Here is a 21,723-nt window from a genome sequence, read left to right on the forward strand (position 1 = left end):
GGTCCAGCTCGGTGGCTCGTTTCAAAGCCCAGTGAGTTTTTTTTATGGAGATTTGCAGCCTAGTGTAATGACACGAGCAGCCCAAGCCCACTGAAGCACCCGGACTACACAAGTGACTCAAAAAAAACCATAGCGAGTGCGTACACAGGACGCCGGCCTCCTCGTCTGCTATAGGATTTGTTTCTCCGCCGCCGCGCCGCCTCTCTGGTCACGACCTGACCGTCGTCCTCCTCGCCGTGCACAACGCTGAAAGACTCCCTCTTGACAACACCGGCGGACGCGCCGCATCGGACGACGCCGTTCGTCGCTCCCGTGGTTCCTCGCCAACTGTGCCGCCGCCCCAAGTGTCCGCCGCCCTGAGCATGAGCACACTGCATCAGCGCCGGCGGCGCGCACGCATTCAAACTGTACACAACACACCGGCGGCTAGCACGTGGACAACACGCATGCACTGGCACTAATTGACGCAGGCAAGCACGCACACTACATCCGCGTCCATGGATACAGCAGGGCACACACGAGCCACTTGGGCGGGACCGAGCCACAGCCAAGACGAGCCGAGCCTCCAAAAGCAGGCTCGTTCATCCAGCGAGCCGAGCCGAGCTTGGCTCGCTCATGGCGAGCCAAAGGCAGGCTCGGAGCAAACTCGGCTCAGCTCGACTCGTGTCCAGCCCTATATGATACCACATCCTCAATTTTTTCATTTAATTGCGTGACACATCATCAAAAAAGTCTAGGTGACATGCATGATACCATTTATGATACTTATATTACGACCAGCCTTAGGTAAGGATTACATCATGGTAAAGTTGTCACCGTCGTGTATCCATCAATGGTCCAACGTTGGCAACAGTGCACAATAACCAATCCTTTTTTCTTGAGAAAAAAGTAGTAAATTACGTAATACGTAGCTAAGCAAGAGTGTATCGAGCATGTGTGACCTGTTGGACGAGAAATCCCTGAGGCATGCCGTGACGTTTCGCTGTAATAGCTAAACATAACGAGCACATGTCCCTACAATGCACATGCAGATGTCCTGCTGACACGGTGCTCACAAAATCACCTCTCTTACATCATCATCCTTGATGGTGCACGTTGTCTCGTCGGTCTATTTGATGAAGAGTACTTATTAGTTGATAAAAAAGGAATATATATGTATATATATATATATATATATATATATAGAGAGAGAGAGAGAGAGAGAGAGAAAGCTAAGTTCCGAATAGTTAGAGTTTTGTGACAGATCAAAACGTATCAGACAATATTGGATCGTGATTGGACGGCCATCCTATCTTTGTGTGCTGATTTCAAACAATGTCGCTTTTCCATCTGATGGCCCCACCTGCATGCTGGCCATTGGTCCCTCCATCTCGATGTGAATGCTACCGTCATTTCTGTTCCAATGTGACAGGTTGGCTTGTTGTAGAGCGAGATGGAGAAAGACGTGAGAGATGGATGAAATGACAGGACGTTTTTCACTTATACATGCATGCAGTGGCGGAGGACGGACAAAAGTTGAGGTAGGGCGGGATTTGGTGACTAGCCACCGACAACGCGCGTCGATGCGCCGCCCTGCGTCCAGCCTGCACCGTTACGGGTCCTCCGCCATTGCATGCATGTTGCAGGCCCGTTACGGGCTGCTGCTTCCGGACGACCTCTTCCTAACCAATCTCTTCTCACCCTTGATTTGCATGGTGGGGCCGTCTCTCTTCATTTCCCAATCCTTTAATCCCACCTCAGTCTGTAACTCAGCTTCCATAAAATCCGCGCGTAGGAGTAGCAAAGCTCATCACTGGGCATGCAAGCATGTCGTATGCGGCTCTGAGTTCATGCACGTGTACTCTCTCTGTTTTTCAATAAAAGTTTTTCTAGGAATTTCAATATGGACTATATATATGGAGCTAAAATGAGTAGTAAGCAGCGTTTTTCTTTGTGCATGTCGATGAGCAGGGCCATTTCATAATGCTAATTATTACTTGTTTTAGGTTTTTGCTTTTTGATCTTTGGGACCAATAAAATGATATTAATATCAGCCACCGGACAGATCCACATGCGGTGTGCGGAGCGAGCTAGCATGGGGCGCCATTCATACGGCACCCACCATCAATCAGAGCTAGCTAGCTCGCGTGGATGGCCAAATTAAACTACCGACCCCGCAAATCCTCGCTGGTAAAGTACATTTTTAGAGTACCGACCCCTACCGGAAGACAAGCGAAAACATGTTTTAGAGCATCTACACCTAGGCCTTTCTTATCTAGTCATTCATTCCACGCATCGTGATTCGTGCAAATAAATTTTTCTTTTTTCTCTCTCATATAGAACATGTCTTGAGGTTCAGACCTTTGCAGAACAACAAAGCTTTCTAAATAGAATCTAGGATAAAAGAGTTAGATTTTTTGGTCCAACATAAATATACAAAATAAGTTGTTTTTCATTTAAAAAATCTTATTAGTAGTATTTATGTCGGACAAATAATTCTGAAAGATTTATCCTAAATTCTAGTTAGAAAGCTTTGACGCGCGGCAAAGATTTGAACTTCATGACATGTTCTATATGAGAGAAACAAAAAAGTGAAAATTACTTGTAGAAAGTTAGTTGTGTCGCACGGATCTTAAATCGATATTGGAGAGCCAGGATAGAAGGGCATGGGTGCAGGTGCTCTAAAAATCTGCATCCGAAAGACAAGCCCCCTTGCAAACAAATCCTCGAACATGTGGCAGGTGGGGTGGCGAAGCGGCAGGAGCACGAGCAGGCATCGGCCTTGTCCTCGCTACAATGACGACAACCAGAGGAGCTCGAGAGGATAGAGGCCAGCGACGGTCGGCAAGAGCTAGCCGTGCTGCCAGAGTTAACGACGAAGGAGGACCAGCAGAGATCAAGCCATGACGATGCAGGAGGAGAGCAGGCGGTCAGAAACAAAAGGAGCCGGCTTGGCTAGGGCGACGAGGAGGACCGGCATAGGGCGGCGCCGGGAACAGTTGCGGGGTCCAGAGAAGACGACAGTCAGGGCGAGGAGACGACCTTGCCGACCATGGCGCTTGGGCGAAATCCAGCGAGGATGCGATGAAGCCAGAGAGAGGTGGGATGGAGACGATCCAGGGGAGAGGAGGCGTTGCGGGTGGGGATAGAAGGGAGGTTGGGGAAGTGTGGGGTGGAGGCTGCTTGCGGCTGTAGTGAGCAGAGAGGGAGGGGGCGCGAGGATGGGGACATCGGGGCCGGGTCGAGGTGTTCCGTGGGTGCGTGTGTGTGTGTGTGGACAGAATAGAATGACAGAGAGAGGTGAATGAACCGAATTGGAAAAATGACAAAGTTACCGTGGCGCACCACGTTCTGATGCGTCACAGGTAGAATAGCAATGCCGCTTATTTTATAGCCGAGGGACCCCAAATACCCGTGGCACACCCCATATTGATGCGCCACGGGTAGCACCCCTAGCCAGCTCGGCCAAGACATAGTCGTGGCGCATGCATATCTTTGTGCGCCACGGGTATCCAACCCACCAATAGCTGTTTTTCTAGTTGTGTGTTCATCGGATTGTGTAGGTGCCTAAGGACACTCGTAGACTTTACCACGGTTTACCGTTTCGATATCACGATCTCTCGTATTAGTCAGAGGAGTGTTCTAGATTTTGCTTGCAACGCGAGCCCATAAGATAGCCAAAACAATTGCCCGTCATAACATTTCCGTTGCAGATGTTTAATCAACTCATAGATGAAAACCTGCATAAAGTAATGGAACGCGACAATGGTGTAGACATGCATAAAGTAATATCATACTTTGATTCACAAGGCAAACCTTTGGCATATAATCTCGAATCTTCGAAACATCAATTCCAATTGACAACTTCATCCATAACCAACTATCAAGACTTATTTCCAACACTATGGGTTCGGGCCAATTCATTACCATTTATTTAAGACGGTTCTAAAGAGTGACACCCATCAAGTTTTAGAGAACTTCCTTATTATATTTTTGCTTTTCGTAGAAATCATTGCAATGTATTCTAGAGGATCAAAAAACTTCGCAAGCTAAAATAAGATTGAACAAAGTGCATCAAAGTTCTAACTTGTCTCCTATGGCCCCATGATGGAGGTCCACAAAATATGCATATAATACATTTTAAGGAATCATCAGGGATGCCATCGAGCCATCATGTGGACTCTATTGGGTTGTGTGCAAGGAGCTCAGGATGGTCTTTTTCCTGGCCTAGAGTAAAAATCAATGTGTTATCCATTGCCCATAATGGTAAATATCTAAGGCACGTGGTTTCGAATAGCTAAGTTAGAAATAAAATGTGGAAATTTCCTATAATCTTTAAATGAAATTGAGGATAATATTTCTCCTTTCAATTTGTAAAATATTCACGGACATTGAACTGCCTAATATCGCTTTCCCGATCTACAATTTTTATATGTGGTGAAGTAATTTTTGTTAAACCTATAATTGTAGTTAGCTACATTTTTCTTGACAAGCTAAATACACGTGCATGTGAACCACCAAGGAAGAAGATTTTACCTAATATTTTAAACCTTATTGTTCAACTCGGTTATAATGTTGATGGTACAAAAGGAATAAACCATGTTCTATTTTGGGTGAACAGCTGTTAAGCCGACAAAAAAGTGGTCGACGACCTTTCTTATGGCTCTTCCGCATAGAACGCCAACGGAATCAGAATAGGACATTCTACGCGATGTTTACGTATTTTGTATAAGCCTAGGTTGAAATTTGATTACAAGACATTGGTCCCACTATTAATTAGGTAAAGTACTTTATAAGGAGTGAAAGCATAAAAAATCACACGGTAGTTTAATTTATAGGATACTAGTTTACAAATACTAACACCATAATGCATAACATTTTAAACTAGTATCCTAGTAACATCATATTTTTTATTGCTAAAATCTCAATGCAAATCTATTTACTAGTTCTGTTCTTATTAGTTTTTCTGGATCTATGCGCCATGATAAAATAATAGAGCATGATATTGACATGAGCTTTCTTTATTAACTGTTGTGCCATGTCTCCTTATTATCGATTGTATTGCAGTATAGATCAATGAATCTCCCACTGTGCGAGGCATAAGAATGTGATGCCACCAAGGACGCATTAGATTTACAAGATGATCATATATATTATGCTTGCTACTCGCATCACAGGCTTGATGGTCAAGTGGACAGGCCGTTAGTTGGATCTAGCATCCTCTTGATGGGCTTGCCAACGAAACTCAATCAAGTATGTCCAAAAATCAAACATAAGGCCCCACAAAGAAGGTCCACAAAAGATGCATATAATACATTGTGTGAAATCAATATGGCTGCCATCTAGCCATGCATGCGGACTGTGCTGGGCATGTTTGCTGGTTGTGTGCTAGGAGATGAGCCTGGTCTTTTTCCTGACATAGAGTAAAAATCTGTGTTTTGTCCATTGCCCACAATGATAAATATCCATGGCAAGTGGTTTCGAACAACTAAGTAAGAAATAAATTATGGAAATTTCCAATAATCCTTAAAATGAAATTGAAGATACTATTGCTCCCTTTTAGTTTGAAGAATAATCATTGCCAGTGAACTACTCCCTCCGTCCCATAATATAAGAACGTCTTATACACTACACTAGTGTCAAAAACGTTCTTATATTATGGGATGGAGGGAGTACCTAATACCTCTTCCTCGATCTATAATTCTTATATGTGCAGAATATTTTTTTGGTAAATCTATAATTCTAATTGGCTTCATTATTCTTGACAAGTTAAATGCGTGTGCATGCCAACCACAAATATTTTTTAAACGTTACCGTTTGACTTGTTCACAATTTGGATGGTACAAAAGATGCATATAATACATTGTACAAAATCATCAAGGCTTCCATCAAACTCATGCATGTCGACTTCAATGGGAACATCTGACGGTTTTCTGCTAGGAGTTGAGTCTGGTCTTTTTCTTGCCTAGAGGAAAAACATGGTGCTGCCCATTGCCCATAACGGTAGATGTCCAAGGTAGATGTTTTCAAACACCTAACTTAGAAATAAAATTGGGTTAATTTCCTATAATCTTGAAAATGAAATTGAAGATAGTATTGATTCCTTTAAATTCGAAGAATATTCACATCCATTGAATTACCTAATACCTCTTTCTCCATCTATAGTTCTTATACTTCTGAAGTAATTTTTGGCAAATCTATAATTCTAGTTGAGTTCATTATTCTTGACAAGCTATATACACATGTATTCGAGCAACTAAGGAAGAAGAATTACCTAATTTTAAAACCTTATCGTTCAACTCGGTTTCTTTTGATGCTACAAAAATAATAAACTGTTCTCGATGCATGACTAAAATTTCGCGCGACCATCTATTCAGCTGGCAAAAAAATAGTCAACGGCTTCTGTTATGGCTCTTCCACACAAAATGCCAATGGAATCAAAATATACCATTCTAAGTGATGTTTATGTATTTTTTAACACTACATCGGAACTTTATTACAAAACAATTGTCCCATTGTTAATTAGATATCATTAGATAAATATGTCTTGTTGCAACTCATATTTTGGTGCCAGATAGTTATGGTACTTGATAAGGCGTCAGAGCATACACAATCATAGAGTAGTGTAAATTATATGATACTAGTTCACGATACTAACAGCATAATGCATAACATTACCAGAAAGCATCCTTGTATTATCATATTTATTTATTTATAAAATCTTAATGCAAAGTTATTTACAGGGTCTATTTTTATTAGTTTTTCTAGTCGCATGTGCCATAATACAGTAATAGAGCATGATACTGCTATGATCCCTCTTTATTAATTATTGTGCCGCATCGACTTATTATCGATTGTACTGCAATATAAATCAATGAATCTGCCATTGTGCGAGCCATAAGAATGTAATGCCAGAAAGGTCCAATTATTAGATTTACACAATGATATCACGCTTGCTACTTGCTCCTTAGGCTCGATGGTCAAGCCGATGGTCAAGCTGACCGACCAGTAGTTGGATCTAGCACCCTCTTGATGGGCGTGTCGAAACAACTCAATCAATCTGTCCAGAAATCAAACATAAGAGGCCCCAGGAAGGAGGACCACAAAAGATGCATATAATGTATTTTACAAAATTATCAAGGCTGCAATAAGGCTATGCATGTGGACTCTAGGGCTACTCATAGTGGGGAGTATCATATACTAGTATCATGCATGTGATACTAGTGTATGATATTATCTTCATACATCATAGTATCATAGAGTAGTATTATAGATGTTCATGTTTATTGTCATGCATGACACAAAGTAGTATAGCATTTAACAAGATACGGTATCTACCTATGTTACTCTAACCATCTCTATATTCATTAATTCTCTGCCATATCAGCGTGTTTGTTATTCCTGAGTGCATGATACCGGCTAAGATACTATCACTATGGCCAGCCTAACGGGCAAAACTGTAGGTTGTCTGCTAGGACCTAATTCGTGGTCTTTTTCCTGGCCTAAGTGGAAAACCGTTGTGTTGTTCATTTTCCATAACGGTAAATATCCAAAGACGGTGGTTTTGAACAACTAACATAGAAATAAACTGGGAAATTTTCTTACAATTCTTAGAATGAAACTGAAGATATATTGCTCCCTTTAATTGACAAGAATTTTCACGGCCACTGAACTACCTAGCTAATACCTCTTTCTCCATCTATAGTGCTTATACGTGCGGAAGTAATATTTCGTAAATCTATAATTCTGGCTATATTATTCATGGCAAGGTAAATACACGTGCATGCTAGCCACTAAGGAAGAAGATTACCTAATTTTATAAAACTTATCGTTCAATACGGTTATACTTTACGTGGTACAAAAGGAAATAAACCATGTTCTCAATGCATGAGTAAAATTTCGCGCGACCATCTGTTGAACCGGCAAAAAAGTGGTCAGCGGTCTCTCTTATTGCTTTTAGATAAGCGTACGTTGAAACTTGATTACAAATATTGATCCCGTTATAAATGAGATATTATTTGATTAATATGTATAGTTGCAACTAATATTTTGGAGCCATATAGGGGATGGTACTTGATAAGACCTCACATTCTACGCGATGGTAGTGAAGCAGACCGGTCGGTAGTTGGATCTCGCATCCTCTTGACCGGCATGCCGGCACAACTCAATCAAGTATGTGCAGAAAACAAGGGCGCGCGAAGGAGGTCCACAAATAATGCATGTAATACATTGTATGAAATCCTCAAGGCTGCCATCAACGTCATGCATGTGGACTCAGACGGGCATGTCTGGCGGTTGACTCCTAGGAGTTGAGCCATGTCTTTTTATTGGCCTAGAGGAAAAATCAATGTGTTGTCCATTGCCCATAACGGTAAATGTCGAAGATAGATGGTTTGAAACGCCTAACTTAAAAATAAAATTGGGTAAAGTTCCTATAATCCTTAAAGTGGAATTGAAGATAGTATTGCTCACTTTAAATTCGAAGAATATTCATGGCCATTGAACTACCTAATACCTCTTTGTACATCTATAGTTCTTATATTTGTGAAGTATTTTTTGGTAAATCTATAATTCTAGTTGGCTTCATTATTCTTGACAAGCTAAATACACGTGCATGCTAGGCACAAAGGAAGACGAATTACCTAATTTTATAAAACTTATTGTTCAACTTGATTATACTTTAGATGGTACAAAAGGAAAAAAAACATGTTCTCAATGCATGACTAAAATTTCACGTGGTCATCTGTTAAACTTGCAAAATATTCAGCGGTCTCTCTTATGGGCTTATGGCTCTTCCGCACAGAACGCCAATGGAATCAAAATATGCGATTCTACGCGATGTTTACGTATTTTTTGTTAAGCATACCTCGAAACTTGATTACAAAATATTGGTCCTGTTATTACTAAGATATAATCAAATCAATATGTATAGTGGCGCCATATAGGGATGGTGATGTTCGGCAGGGAGAGTGCGATGGCTGTGGTGGAGTTCCCAGCGGGGGCTGTTAAAAAGGCTGTGCCGGGCAGACGAAGAGGATCGCCGCAGCACTATCTTTGACCGGCGTAGAAACCAACAAGTCGGTGAGTGGGGGAGCTCCATCGTCGCGCCGCGTGGGGAAGACGCAGTACGCATCTCGGGAGTGCGTGGTGTAGTAAATAAAGCTGACCGCGGATGCCTTGAGTCGCTGCCAGGTTTGGGACACCATGAGCCGTTGTCAGCTTTATTTACTATTTGGCGTAGAACCCCGCGTGTGAGGTAGGCGGTGACGGCACACGTCCGTTAATCTACCCACAATGAAAAGTGACATAGAGTGGTAAAATCCATAAATTACCATTCTAAGTTACTAGTACCTTCATAGTGAACTAGCAGTGCGACCCGCGCATTTGCGCGGCTAGGTTTACTATATGTTATATCTACATTGATTATTATTTTATTTATATTTTGTCACGTAATCAACTATGAATTGAAATATAGACGAAACATAAATCATTTCTTATAATGACTGTGATTTGGTCAATATATTGTGTGCTAGCATGTGAATAGTGACCAACATAAAATGACCAATGTCGTCTTGAGTCCATGACTGGTTATGTAAATAACGGAGCTTCATTACAGTTTTGGCTTCCCTCTAGTCACCATCGAGCTATCTTCCCATAAGTAATTTTAGGATGAATTTTTCATCAAAATAAAATATAAACATTCATATCTCAAAAAAAAAATCTAGTGACGTATCTGTCTAAACATAAGTTGATGTATTAGTACAAACATCACCACATAATGTCTTTATCTTTGTGTTATCGTTTGTCTTCAATTGATATAATGTTTTTCCTCCAAATTGATAAGTAGGACACCAATAGTGTGATCTCAAATTAACATTACATTCTCTTTCACTCACTATTCTATTGATAATTATTTTTTATTTTGTCTATGTTCTCCTGCATGGTGCAATGATGTTTATTTCTACACATCCATCAAAGTGACTTATCACATATTTGATATGATTTGTTGCTACCTTTTTGCAAGACATTTCCACTCTGATCGTGCTTGTGTTATTTTCAGAATTTCATTTAGTAATTCATGAAAATTGATATAATTATTAGTGATACGGTTGGCCAAGAAGTATTTAGAATTACTTTTTCCTGGACTCATAAAGTGAGTGCCTGCTAAAAAGTAAACCACACACACATCATTTGGGTTTTGGAAACACGACATTCGAACTTAGTGTCCTGGCCTATGCTTTTTATTTTCACCTCATTAGCATCCATATCGTCCTATTATGTAAAAATCGTTAGATGTGGACATCATAGAAAATCATGAATAATCCTAGCTACAAACGAAATCTTCTACTACTCTTTATTCTTCTTGCATCAGAAAGCTTATTGGCGACCAGTCAATAGATTAGCCCACGACGGTCATATTCAAACAGGAGTGCATTTTGCGTTTTTTAAGTCATATACCTCAGTTTAGAATTCAATTCTTGAATGAAGAAAAATAACCGCTGGCTTAAAACTTAAGATATTGTAGTTATTTTCAAAAGTAAAATAATATTTGAGTGTAGTGCATGATCAATATCTGATGACTTGGGAAAAAGCTATTTATGCATGTATTTCTTTTTTTGACGAACTAGCAGGAGCTCTGCTTTGCATTAAGTAGGGGAAAATAGTGTCCATTACAGTTTGGTAGCAGGCTGGGAACAGCCGCAGGGCCTCAAGAGGGAGCAAAGAACAAAAGTAAAAAAGAAGAAGAAAGGAGTTTAGTTACATATTGGCTGCATCTTGAAACATGCAGATATCAGCCATTGCTTTGCCCGCGACTACATGCGCCGGTGCCGCTTTGTGCTCAAAAATTCTGGCATTCCTCTCCTTCCAGAGATGCCAAGCGATGTACATAGCAGTGGAGACACGAATCTTGCTATCAATGGTAGGCGCAGCAGTATGAAGACGAGCCCACCACTTATTAACTGATGGAGCAGAGAGCACACTTGTAACCATGGACGCATGAGAGTCCGCAAAATTTTGCCACACCTCCTTAGCAAAAGGGCTAAATAGAGCTAGATGGGCGGCAGTCTCCAGGGTCTGATTGCAGAGCATGCAATTGTCGGCGTGAGGCCAGCCCCTGTTACTTAATCTATCAGCCGTCCAGTTCCTGTTTTGAAGCAGGAGCCAAATGTAGAACTTGACTTTGGGCTCAGCCTTTGCTCTCCAGACCTTCATGAGCCTTGGTTGATGAATCCTAGAAAGGAATTGAACATGATACGGAGAGGTGGCAGAATAAGCACCGTTTGTAGTAAGATTCCAAGTGATTTTGTCCCTTTCAGTTGTGATATGCACAGCTTGAACACGATCCCAAAGGTGGATGAACTGATCCAAATCATTGGCATTAGCAACTCGTTCCATTCCTTTCATCCATCTCCCTTCCGAGAGGGCCTCTTGGACAGTTAGGTTCTTCCGGCGGGCGAGGCGGAAGGCAGCTGGTGCGATATCTCTCGGTGCCTGTCCGTCTAGCCATTTTTCAGTCCAGAACTTTGCCACTGAGCCATCCCCGAGAGTGATGGTGGTACAGGCCGCAAAAAGTTGTCTATCCGTTAAGTCACACGGCACAGGGGTCCCCTTCCAAGGCTTGTCCTCCTCCTGCCACTCGTTCCATAACCACCTTAATCTTAGAGACCTCCCAAAGCAGGCAATACATTTATGCATGTATGATAAGATAGATTACGATGACATTGATCCGATGGATTTTGTGAATAGCAGATATGTTGTCCCATGCGTGTTCTATATGTTTCCTTATTAAAATGACATCCGTAATCAATGTTTTTTTTTTGGACAGATCGCATATCTAAACATCATATTGTTGTCATGCAGCGGGACTACTGATTTGTAAATAAAAATTATTACACTTCAAATTTGAAATATCAATCTATGTCGAATAGTGTAATTGATAATGGTTATAGACATGACATTCATGCTTACCCCCGCGAACAAAAAACACTTACATATTTATAATATGAGAATTCTAATCATATCGTTCTCAAGCTTTAAATCGGATTTGGCTTTCAGAGTATCCTTGGTGGAATAAGCAGTACGAATATTGTATTGTGAACTATTTTATTTTCTTAATTTTTCTATATGCATGTACACAGACATACTCTTTTATTATTTCAAGTGAACCACTACTCATGCATGCCTTCTCTCTCGTGCGCATGCACCCACACCTATGCATGTAAATACATGTAAGCAACATACGCATGTTGACTTGGTCATCCGTTACTACAAAGTAAATATTAGATGATGAAGTAAAATAGAACCTTTCTTTGTGAATAACCAACCTATTCAGCTGAACTGATCTCCAAGACACATGCATTATTTTTCTGGTGGTGAATTTTCATTTAGAATTGACTATTAGGCATTTTATTGATAAAGCTCCGCCACACCTGATTTTCATTTTGAAGTAAATGAAGTTAGATCTATCTAGTAAAACAAATCTCAATTCAAGATATAAGAGATTTATAACTGAAGAAAACAATTATTATAGGCTTATTAACATGTGTATAATGTATACATGAACTTCTTTTTGTTTCTTAATTGGAGGTTTAATTAATACCTGTAGGATGTCATGCTCCAGCGAGACTGCTGGTATATTCACACGCATCGTCTTCATTAACCATCCATATCTGATTCCATGTTTCTGAACTGGCTGATGTTTGCGCGGACAGAATCACAACATATCAAGCAACTGGTTGCTTCTAGTCTGTTCATGCAACTATTAGATTCTGAACATTGCTGTAAAAACAGCATTAACTTAACTTTTTTTCAATAAGGAAGCACATCTCAACGGTGACTTCAACATGTCCGTTGACTTTGACTTTTGGGTATCCTATTCTACTCCGTTGCAGATGCTCATAGGACACGTATGTAGTCATATTTCCGGTTCTTTTTCCTTTTTTATTTCTCCGATGCATCTAGCATGACAACATAAAAGTTCAATATTGTTTCTACATATTTTTACATGTTAGGTACGAAACTTTAAATCTCAACCGTTGTTATTTTAATCAAACGGTATAAAAAACATTACCATATGTGGACGAACGTGATGGCTTGTTTTACTCTTGTCTTAATTATTATATAATAGATAATAACATAAATGTGGTGACATAGAGATTTTCATTTATTAGCTTATAGATTTATCTTGTCTTAGTATGTGTGATATTAATTATGATATGAGTAACTAGCTAGGTTACTTAATTTGTCTCTCTACTCATGAAATGGAAAATGCTGTTGGGCACACCATTACCGAGGGTGCCTCTCGGTAAAGATTGTGAAACTGGACCAGCATGCACCCTTTACCGAGAGGCGCTCTCGATAAACATGCACCAACCAGTGGAACCTAGAAGCTTTACCGAGAGGCCTCATGGTAAAGGATAATAACCATGCGTCCAGATCTCGAACCATGTTGCTAGGTTTTGACGAACTTATTTTTTCACAAAAAAAGGAACAAAAAAGGAGCACTTTTTTTCCTTTCAGAAAGACGCACGGCCACGGCCGTGCCACTTACAAAAGCAAAACTGTGCCTCTTGCCGAAGGAAAAGATAAAAAAACACGTTTTTTTTGTTTCCGAGAGACACGGCCGTTCCTCTCGCAAAAGCAAAACCATACCTCTCGCGTTAGCAAAACCGTGCCTCTCACAGAAGGAAAAAAATAGAAAACGTATTATTTTCCGTTTTCGAGAGGCACGGCCGTATCTCTCGCAAAGGAAAACCGTGACTCTCGTGGAAGCAAAACCGTGCCTCTTGTGAAAGTAAAAAAAAACAGAAAACATTTTTTCTCTTTTCTGAAAACCGTGCGTCTCGCGGAAGCAAAACTGCGCCTCTCATTAAAGAAAAAAATATGTTTTACATTCAAAAAGAATTTAATTTTTTTGCCCAAAAGCTAAGGAAGACCGGTAGAAAACCAAAAGGCCGAAAAATTCAGGAAAAAACCGTATAAAAAGTCAAAAACGCATAGGAAAAAAATTCGGAGGGAGCGCCCAGAGCACGACACGTGGCCGCTGCAAAGAACGCGTGATGTGGCGTGCTCTTAGCCCACCCCAAATGATCGGTGGGAAGCTCTCGAAGGAGGGCTAGTCAACTAGAGTTGCTCCTAGCGTTTGGTATCTTTACCTAGTATTAAAGGACGGATGGATTTATAGTTCTCCATAAGTCACCCTTTTATATTCATTAAATTTACGTTAATATCAGGAATGATGGCCGAGATATAAAAGTAGATCTACATAACGGAAGGACCCCTGCCCTATTTGTTGCCCGGATCCTCTCACGTCGCATGAGGCTAAAGCAAAAAAAAATATTGACGAGGAAACCGTGATTGAAACGTATCTGTAATACGTAGTAGTTATAGGTATTGGATTTGGAACCGAATTTGACCATATAGATTCTGAAATAAGTAACTAGCACTGCCTGCCGTCGCACGCCACGAACGCCAAGCGCCGCATCTATCCAGCGAGGAAGCATCTCCCGACGGCCCGACCTCCGTCCCCGTGTGATCCGACGACGGGTGGAGGACACAACAAGCGACGCCTAGCTCAATGGAGGATGACGTGAGACTGCCGAGCCGACCGGGGAAGGAAGCATCAGGATGAATCTCAACGCCCATGTTCGATCCTCACACCATCATGCTGCTTTGCTGCCTAGCAGCCATGCATGGGAGGCGGCCCGACCTTGCCCTGCCTCGATTCACCTCCCGCAGGGGTCCTTCGTCTAGCCGGCGGCCTCGCTGGCTACATCGCCAAGGGCTCCGTCTCCTAGGACGACACAGTCCGTGTTGTTGCTAACTTCGTCCAGGCCTACTGCCATCGCGGTAGCGCACTCTCGGAGCGCATCACAGGCGCAGTCGAGTGACTCGAGATTGAGGCCCTTGTCGTCTTCATCGGTCATGAGGCAGTCATTGAGGGAGAGGAGATGGTCTTTCAAGATTCGCAAGCAGGTTAGGGCGAGGTGCCTGGCAGTGGCGAATCATGCGGCAGAGGCGGCCGTGAGGAGCGTAAGGGGCTGTTCGGCATCGCTCCGTTCCACAGCTCCCGGAGCGGAGTTGGCGGAGCTGTAGGTCAAAATGGTGGACTTGCCAGTCACCCGCTCCGCAGATTCCGGGAGCGGACCATTACCGAACAGGGCTAGACGAGGGAAGCGGGAGAGGGAGAGCCACACGCCAGGGAGATGGAGGAGGAAGTATGGAAAGTAGTGGTGGGGCAGGAGCAAGGTACTGAAGGGACGTAGAGGAGGAGGAGGAGGAAGAAGAAATTAAAGGATGTGTTGCAGGCTTGCAGCCACCATTATTGCCTCCTCTTCGTCTGCTTATCAGCTTCTCTCAAAGAGACAAAGAGGTGTGTCGCGTGGGTTCTATTGGGATTCGATGCAGTGTGGAAGGGGTGCACCTCATTATGATCTAACCATCCGTAACTATAGCTAGACATTGATGTCATAACTGATACTAAATTCGTTTCTGATGTTAATGTTAATTATATGGAAGACGCTGCTTGACCAGCTGCCTCCGGACGTTCAGCAACCTGGAGTATGCTTAGTGCAAATTTAGCAGCCTTGGCCAGCTCGTGATTTTTTGTTTTATTTTGCTCACCGCTGTTTCTGCGTTTCAATTGGAGAAAACATGATTACAGCAGTTTGTGACGAGGGAGTCATTTTTTCAGAGTGATTGATCTCTCATATAATTCAAATATATGGTTGTATATCCTTATTGCTATTTCAACATCTTCCTTCATAACTAAATTTATAATTGCTTTCATTCTCTGTGATAATTGATACCGGAGGCTGTAAATATGGTTAGTGTGATGCCAACTCCATAGAAAACTTATTGTAAATGCCTGATCCGGTGACTCCTTTTGTTAGTGCCTTGACCCTTGAGTATCAATGTTGAGGTTTTGCTTCTTATTCAGCCATCAGATGAAGGCTATAAATAACTTTGTTTTGAAAATATCCTAATTGCAAAGTTTTCTTTTACAAACTGAAAAAAAAGTGGCCGTGGGCACGAAGCGGAGGTGGTGTCATACGTGTCAAAGGAATTTTGCAGGCTGCAGGGATACAATGATGTTGATGGTGGGCAAAAGATGTTTGCACGCAAGTGGCGACGACGCTTTGAGGTGGTAGGATGATTTGATTTCTCCATTTCAGTGGTAGTTTACACCTTTTTGTTTGTCACATTTGATGCATGAATTCTTGACACTAAGCACATCCATTCCTAAGTAATGTTATGGTAGAAGGTTCATGTCGTCCAATATTTCCTCCACAGGAAAGCATGTCGCTTGTTCATCATAACCATTTTTCAGTTTGCTATTTATCTACTTTGATGGGTTGCGTTCTTTTAGGAGAATGCAAGCATATTTTTCTCGTACTACAATGCGACATATTTGTTAGCAGAAGTTCAGAAGTGGAATTGGCGGTAGCCCACCCTGTTGGATGCTAGATGTTACATTTGCATGCTATAATTGAGAAATAAAATGGACTTTGTCGGTTTAAATCTAAAGCGGTATTTGTTGTGCCTCTCTGAGGAACATCAGTAAGGTTGTGAAGAGACACTCACAATCAGGTAGTCACTTTGATGACAATTATGAAATCATGCCATGTTTATGTTTTACACAACATCTCCAATAATGTTGTAGACTCAAGGAGTTTCTGATGACGTCGAATGCTTGTGGGCGATTTTGAGCCATTTGGTTTACTGGAGAGTAGGTTTTTTCCATTGCAACGCCGGGGCATGTTTGCTAGTATAGTCTTATATAAAAAAAATTGGGCCCTCAAAATTTATGGGCCCTGTGCGGGCTACACGTTCTGCACAATGATCGACATGGCCCTGCTGGACATTTAGTTGGTGGCGCATATAGCTGCTGCCATGCCAGTGCTCATTTCAGCAGCGTGGAGAAAAAGTGGATGCCGCAAATAGTTAGCTACTGTCTGCGTGGCAGCAAGGGACGCAACGCCACCGAACATGCGAGAGCCACAGACACAACTGCGCCATAATTATACCGGCGTGAAAGGTTGGCAGCGTGCCACAGTTAATATTTAATGGTGGCATGGAGACCCCCGCCACACTCTCCCTGCCGAACACCCCCACCCATACAGATCCATCGCGCAAAACTCCCACCAGTGATGGTGCGAAACGAGGAGGCGGGCGGAAGCGGCGGTGCTGCCAGTGGTTACTGCCCCAGGGACTGGCCACTCTCAATGCTGAATGAGGAAGCGTAGTTCTTCATGTGCCACCGACTCCTCGTGCCACCGGACGCCCTCCTCCCCGATAAAGGTCTTCCTTAAGAAGTAGAAAGCTACTCCCTCCATTCGGGAATACTTGTCCTCGAAATGGATGTATCTACACTTATTTTAGTTATAGATACATCTATTTTATCCATTTTTGGGATAAGTATTTTCGGACGGAGGGAGTATTCTGCAATCATCATTAAAATTATATGGTATATCCTTCCGCAAACGGTTAGTTAACAGTTTTAACACTTAAGAATAATGGAGATAAAAATTGTGTCAAAACCTGCATGGCCACATAAATTCCTTAGTTTTTCACATCACTTGGATATGAACATCTCTAAATCATTTTAATCTTTCCTTTATCTATCCCGGTTACCATAAACTGGCATTTTCCCAATTAAGAATTTGATTGGTGTCCTCTAAACTTTGTTAACATTATCTATTTAATTATGAAATGAAGTTTCACAGAAATAGAAATCATCCATAAATGCTTACATTATTTTTCCCAACAGAATTAGTAAAACTAGTCATCAACCCGTGCTTCTGCACGGGCTAGTGATTTGGAAAGCACGTAAGTGTTTTATAATGTTGAACTTATATGTTAATATAGCAAGTTTTAGAAATATATAGGATTTTGATTGGAGTTAGAATTTTTGTATCAATTTATGGAGAGGAGAGAGTAACACATATTAGAAGCCATGAGAATTTGAATCTAGTTATTTTGATTATACATATATTCCCAATGGAAAGTAGTGGTTGCACCGCACCATACCGAGGAAAAATTATGAAGAAACAACTTATTCTAGATGTCTATGATTATGCATAGAGGCATTTCGGCTATGTGTATACTTGGCCCGGGTGAATACTGAAATTAGGAAGAAAAATTAAAATAAAGAAAAACAGTAGTAATTAGGCTTTTTCACGTTCGACTCTTTATCATCTTTGTAGAGATTTTCTCATAAGCATTTTTGTCCTAGCAAAGGAAGTTGAATGCTCTAATTAAAAACTCAATTTTACTGTACAAAATTTCTTTTGTCTTTACAGCACAAAACCATGTGATCTGATGCATCGACATTGGCATATGTCACTTTTAAGTTCCTGGTTAGCTACTTACTTATCAGGTGCTTGGCCGGACTTGGCATCCATATGCTTGCCACATTGGGACTTGCTTTGTTACATGTATACTAACCTATCGGTTGTGATTCCTCTAACTACATTTACTGTCCGATTTTTTTTTAGAAAAGGAGGATGACCCCCGGCCTCTGCAACATTTACTGTCCGATACTTGTCCCTAGTTTTAAGTACGGTTATCAAGATCTATCGATTAAATCCACTACAATAAGGTCCACGTGACAGTTGACATTTATTATATGCGGAACTTTGTAAGGCTTAGAAAATAGGAACAGTTTACAATATGGCATTCTAGTTGTGTAATGCAAAATTTATTAAGAATGTATTCCCGGGCTGCATGTGTAGTTGTTTATCAGAAATCTGCTGTGCACGTTTTATACTCTCCTGAACTCGGTGATTATAAAAGTTCAAGGAAATAGAATGTAGGTCAATCAATATTGATGCGTATGGGAGGCTAAGTTAGTAAAAAATGTAATCGCTTTCTTCGAGCTCTATTCTAGTATATGTTTGTTCCTTTTGCCATGAAAATATTATTAATTTTATGTTAAAACTCTGCATTATATTGACCATTACTTCTGCCGCCTATAAAAGTTTTCCTAACCTTTCATGACTAACTTTTATTTTATTACTTTAGCAACTACGGGTTGGGCATGCCTACGTTCTATCAGTATGGTAAAAGGATATATCTTTTTGTTTTGATTCTAGCCATACCAAATGAGATGGCTTTCTCATGTTCATTTATATCAATTTTTACACTAATGCGGGTTGGACGACCCTGGATTTCCACTTCTGTTATTGATGAAGAGTTTTTGAGAATATTTCATTTTAAGACCAACACATGCATACTGATGTACTATATAAGAGATATTTTCCATGCATGATTTCATACAGAGCGATGTCTTAACTGTCTCCCCTTTTAAGTATGGCATGTCCTGGATTTGACACATGTTTTTTCCTGCGTACATGCTCAAAGTAAATGCATAGAACATATGTTTATACATACCAATATCACACCGGCAATACTTCCTTAGTTTAGCTCCCAGCAACCAATCATAGGATCAGGATCTCAAAATCATATGAGCTCATGCATCATCTACGGAACATGCAAAAAAGAGTAAATTAGTGATTATAATTGGTCCCAGTGATCAAGCCTGCAGCCCAGCACGTACATGTATAAAATAGAACTCTGCATGAAGCCAATTGCTTCCCCTAGAGACAGGTGTTGCAGCCGGGGCGTGGATGCAAGCTCATTCACCCACTATACATCCTCGTTTAATTACTCTGCTTGATTATCCTTATGGTTGGTTGGGCTTTTCGCTGGGTAATCTCTGCAAGGACGTACATCTTCTACTCTGTTATAAGAAGATTTAGCCAGATAATATTTGGTCATTGTCAAAGTGCACAATTCACTGCTACAAATATGAACTGTGTGGGACCGTGAAAACACATACATAATTTCTGAAAAGAAAGATCACACATATTAATAAAGATAAACCAACAAATATGGTTGATCTGTACACATAACTTGCCACCCAACGTCAGGAAAAGTGTAGACCAACCCCAGCTGCTTGCTTCCACTCCCTAGATTGCAAACTCTGGTCATGTGCCGTGTTCTAAGACTGTAAAGCCATCTCCAATTGCATGATGCTTATGCTTGAATAAAAAAACTGAGCAAGCACCTGCAGCAGCGCTGCAACTTCCAACGTTAGTTGCCTGTTTAGAAGGGCTTAGCCTGTTGTCTGCTTCAAACTGTCCTTAGTACAGTCCTCCTCCTAAATCTAACTCATCTAGTAATCCAAAAATACCTCATTTCCACTTCATTGCAGTTTGGTCGGGGCATGGCAACTAAGGGGATTAAAAGGAGCTTATCCTAGCCAAGATGTGTTGCTCCGTGGTAGGGTAGTAGAGATTGAAAGATAATGGAGCGAAGGGATGGGGAAGAACAGTTTTAGATGGCTGCAATGGAAGACAACAGATTGGACAGGAGGAGGAGGAGGAGCGCTAGAGTTTGGCTGCAAGGGAGGAGGAGAGCTACAGATTGGATGAGGTTGACTGCTAGGAGGACAGTATTAGGAGGAGCAGCCCTAGGGCTCGGTGTGTTGGTAGTTCTTTAGGCTGTACGTGGGAAGGGTTGGATCAGCGGATGAAGGAGACCACCAGAGATGGATTCTATTTTTTTTAGCTATACGTGGGCCTAAGATGGATTCTTTTTTTGTGCTGTAGATGGTTTAATTTTTTCTAGCTATACGTGGGCTAGAGATGGATTTTTTTTCTGCTGTAGATGGTTTAAGGTGGGACAGAATTCGAGGACTCCTTGAGGCATAACATCCGATGGTGGAAAATACACAATTTGAATATCGGATGGCTAGTTTTCTTACTTCCCGAGAATTAACGTGGTTACTCGTATGGTGCCTCCAATTAGTAAATATAAGATAGCAGCCATACGTCACAGAAAAGGAGCGGGTGCATTACATATCCCAAACGGCATTCGACGATAAGCATACGTACTATATGGTCATCGTTATGTAGTAGAAACATCTCTCTCCTATTGATTTCTACCTTTGTTTCTAAAAATAAGATGTTAGTCTAAGTCAACGCTCTGTAACTAGGCCAATAGTATACAAAATATGAATGCTTACAAGATTTAATAAACATGTCGTGGAAATATATGGTTAGTCTAGTGACATTCTTTTGGTATTCATATTTTCATATAAATAATTGGTAAAACATACTATATGTTTACTTCTTACTTAATTTATGCACGTTCTTTTGAAAATGGAGGGATTAATTTTTACTAAGGTTATATGCATCATATATTCTGTGTGAATTCCAAATTCCAGGTTTGTATGTCACTAATAATGATGTATACACTACAGGAAACAGCTAGTTTGCCGTCTGTAGGTATCTTTGCCGTCAGCTTTTCATCGGGGCAGACGGCAAAGAGCACATTTGCCGTCAGCTGCTGACGGCAAAGAATGACTGACGGCAAAAATATATTTTGCCGTCTGCGTTTTTTATTACAGACGGCAAAGAGTCTTTGCCGTCTATATTTTTTTTTACAAACGGCAAAGAGTATCCTTTGCCGTCTGAAATAAAAAAATACAAACGACAAAGTATTTGCCGTCTGTCTTTTTTATTACAGACGACAAAGTTTGCCGTTTGCCGTCTGTAAAATAAAACGTAAACGGCAAAGAAGAAACACAGCACACGGATCAATCACATGGATCGATGACGTGGCAGCCCCTCCCACCCACGCAGTCCCCCACCACCCATGCGCTACCCCACCGACGTCCCACCAACCCACGCAGCCCACCCTCCCGAGACGCCACCCACGCCCACCCACAAAAATCCCCTC

Source organism: Triticum dicoccoides, chromosome 7B (assembly GCF_002162155.2).
Source record: "Triticum dicoccoides isolate Atlit2015 ecotype Zavitan chromosome 7B, WEW_v2.0, whole genome shotgun sequence".
Lineage (NCBI taxonomy): Eukaryota > Viridiplantae > Streptophyta > Magnoliopsida > Poales > Poaceae > Triticum > Triticum dicoccoides.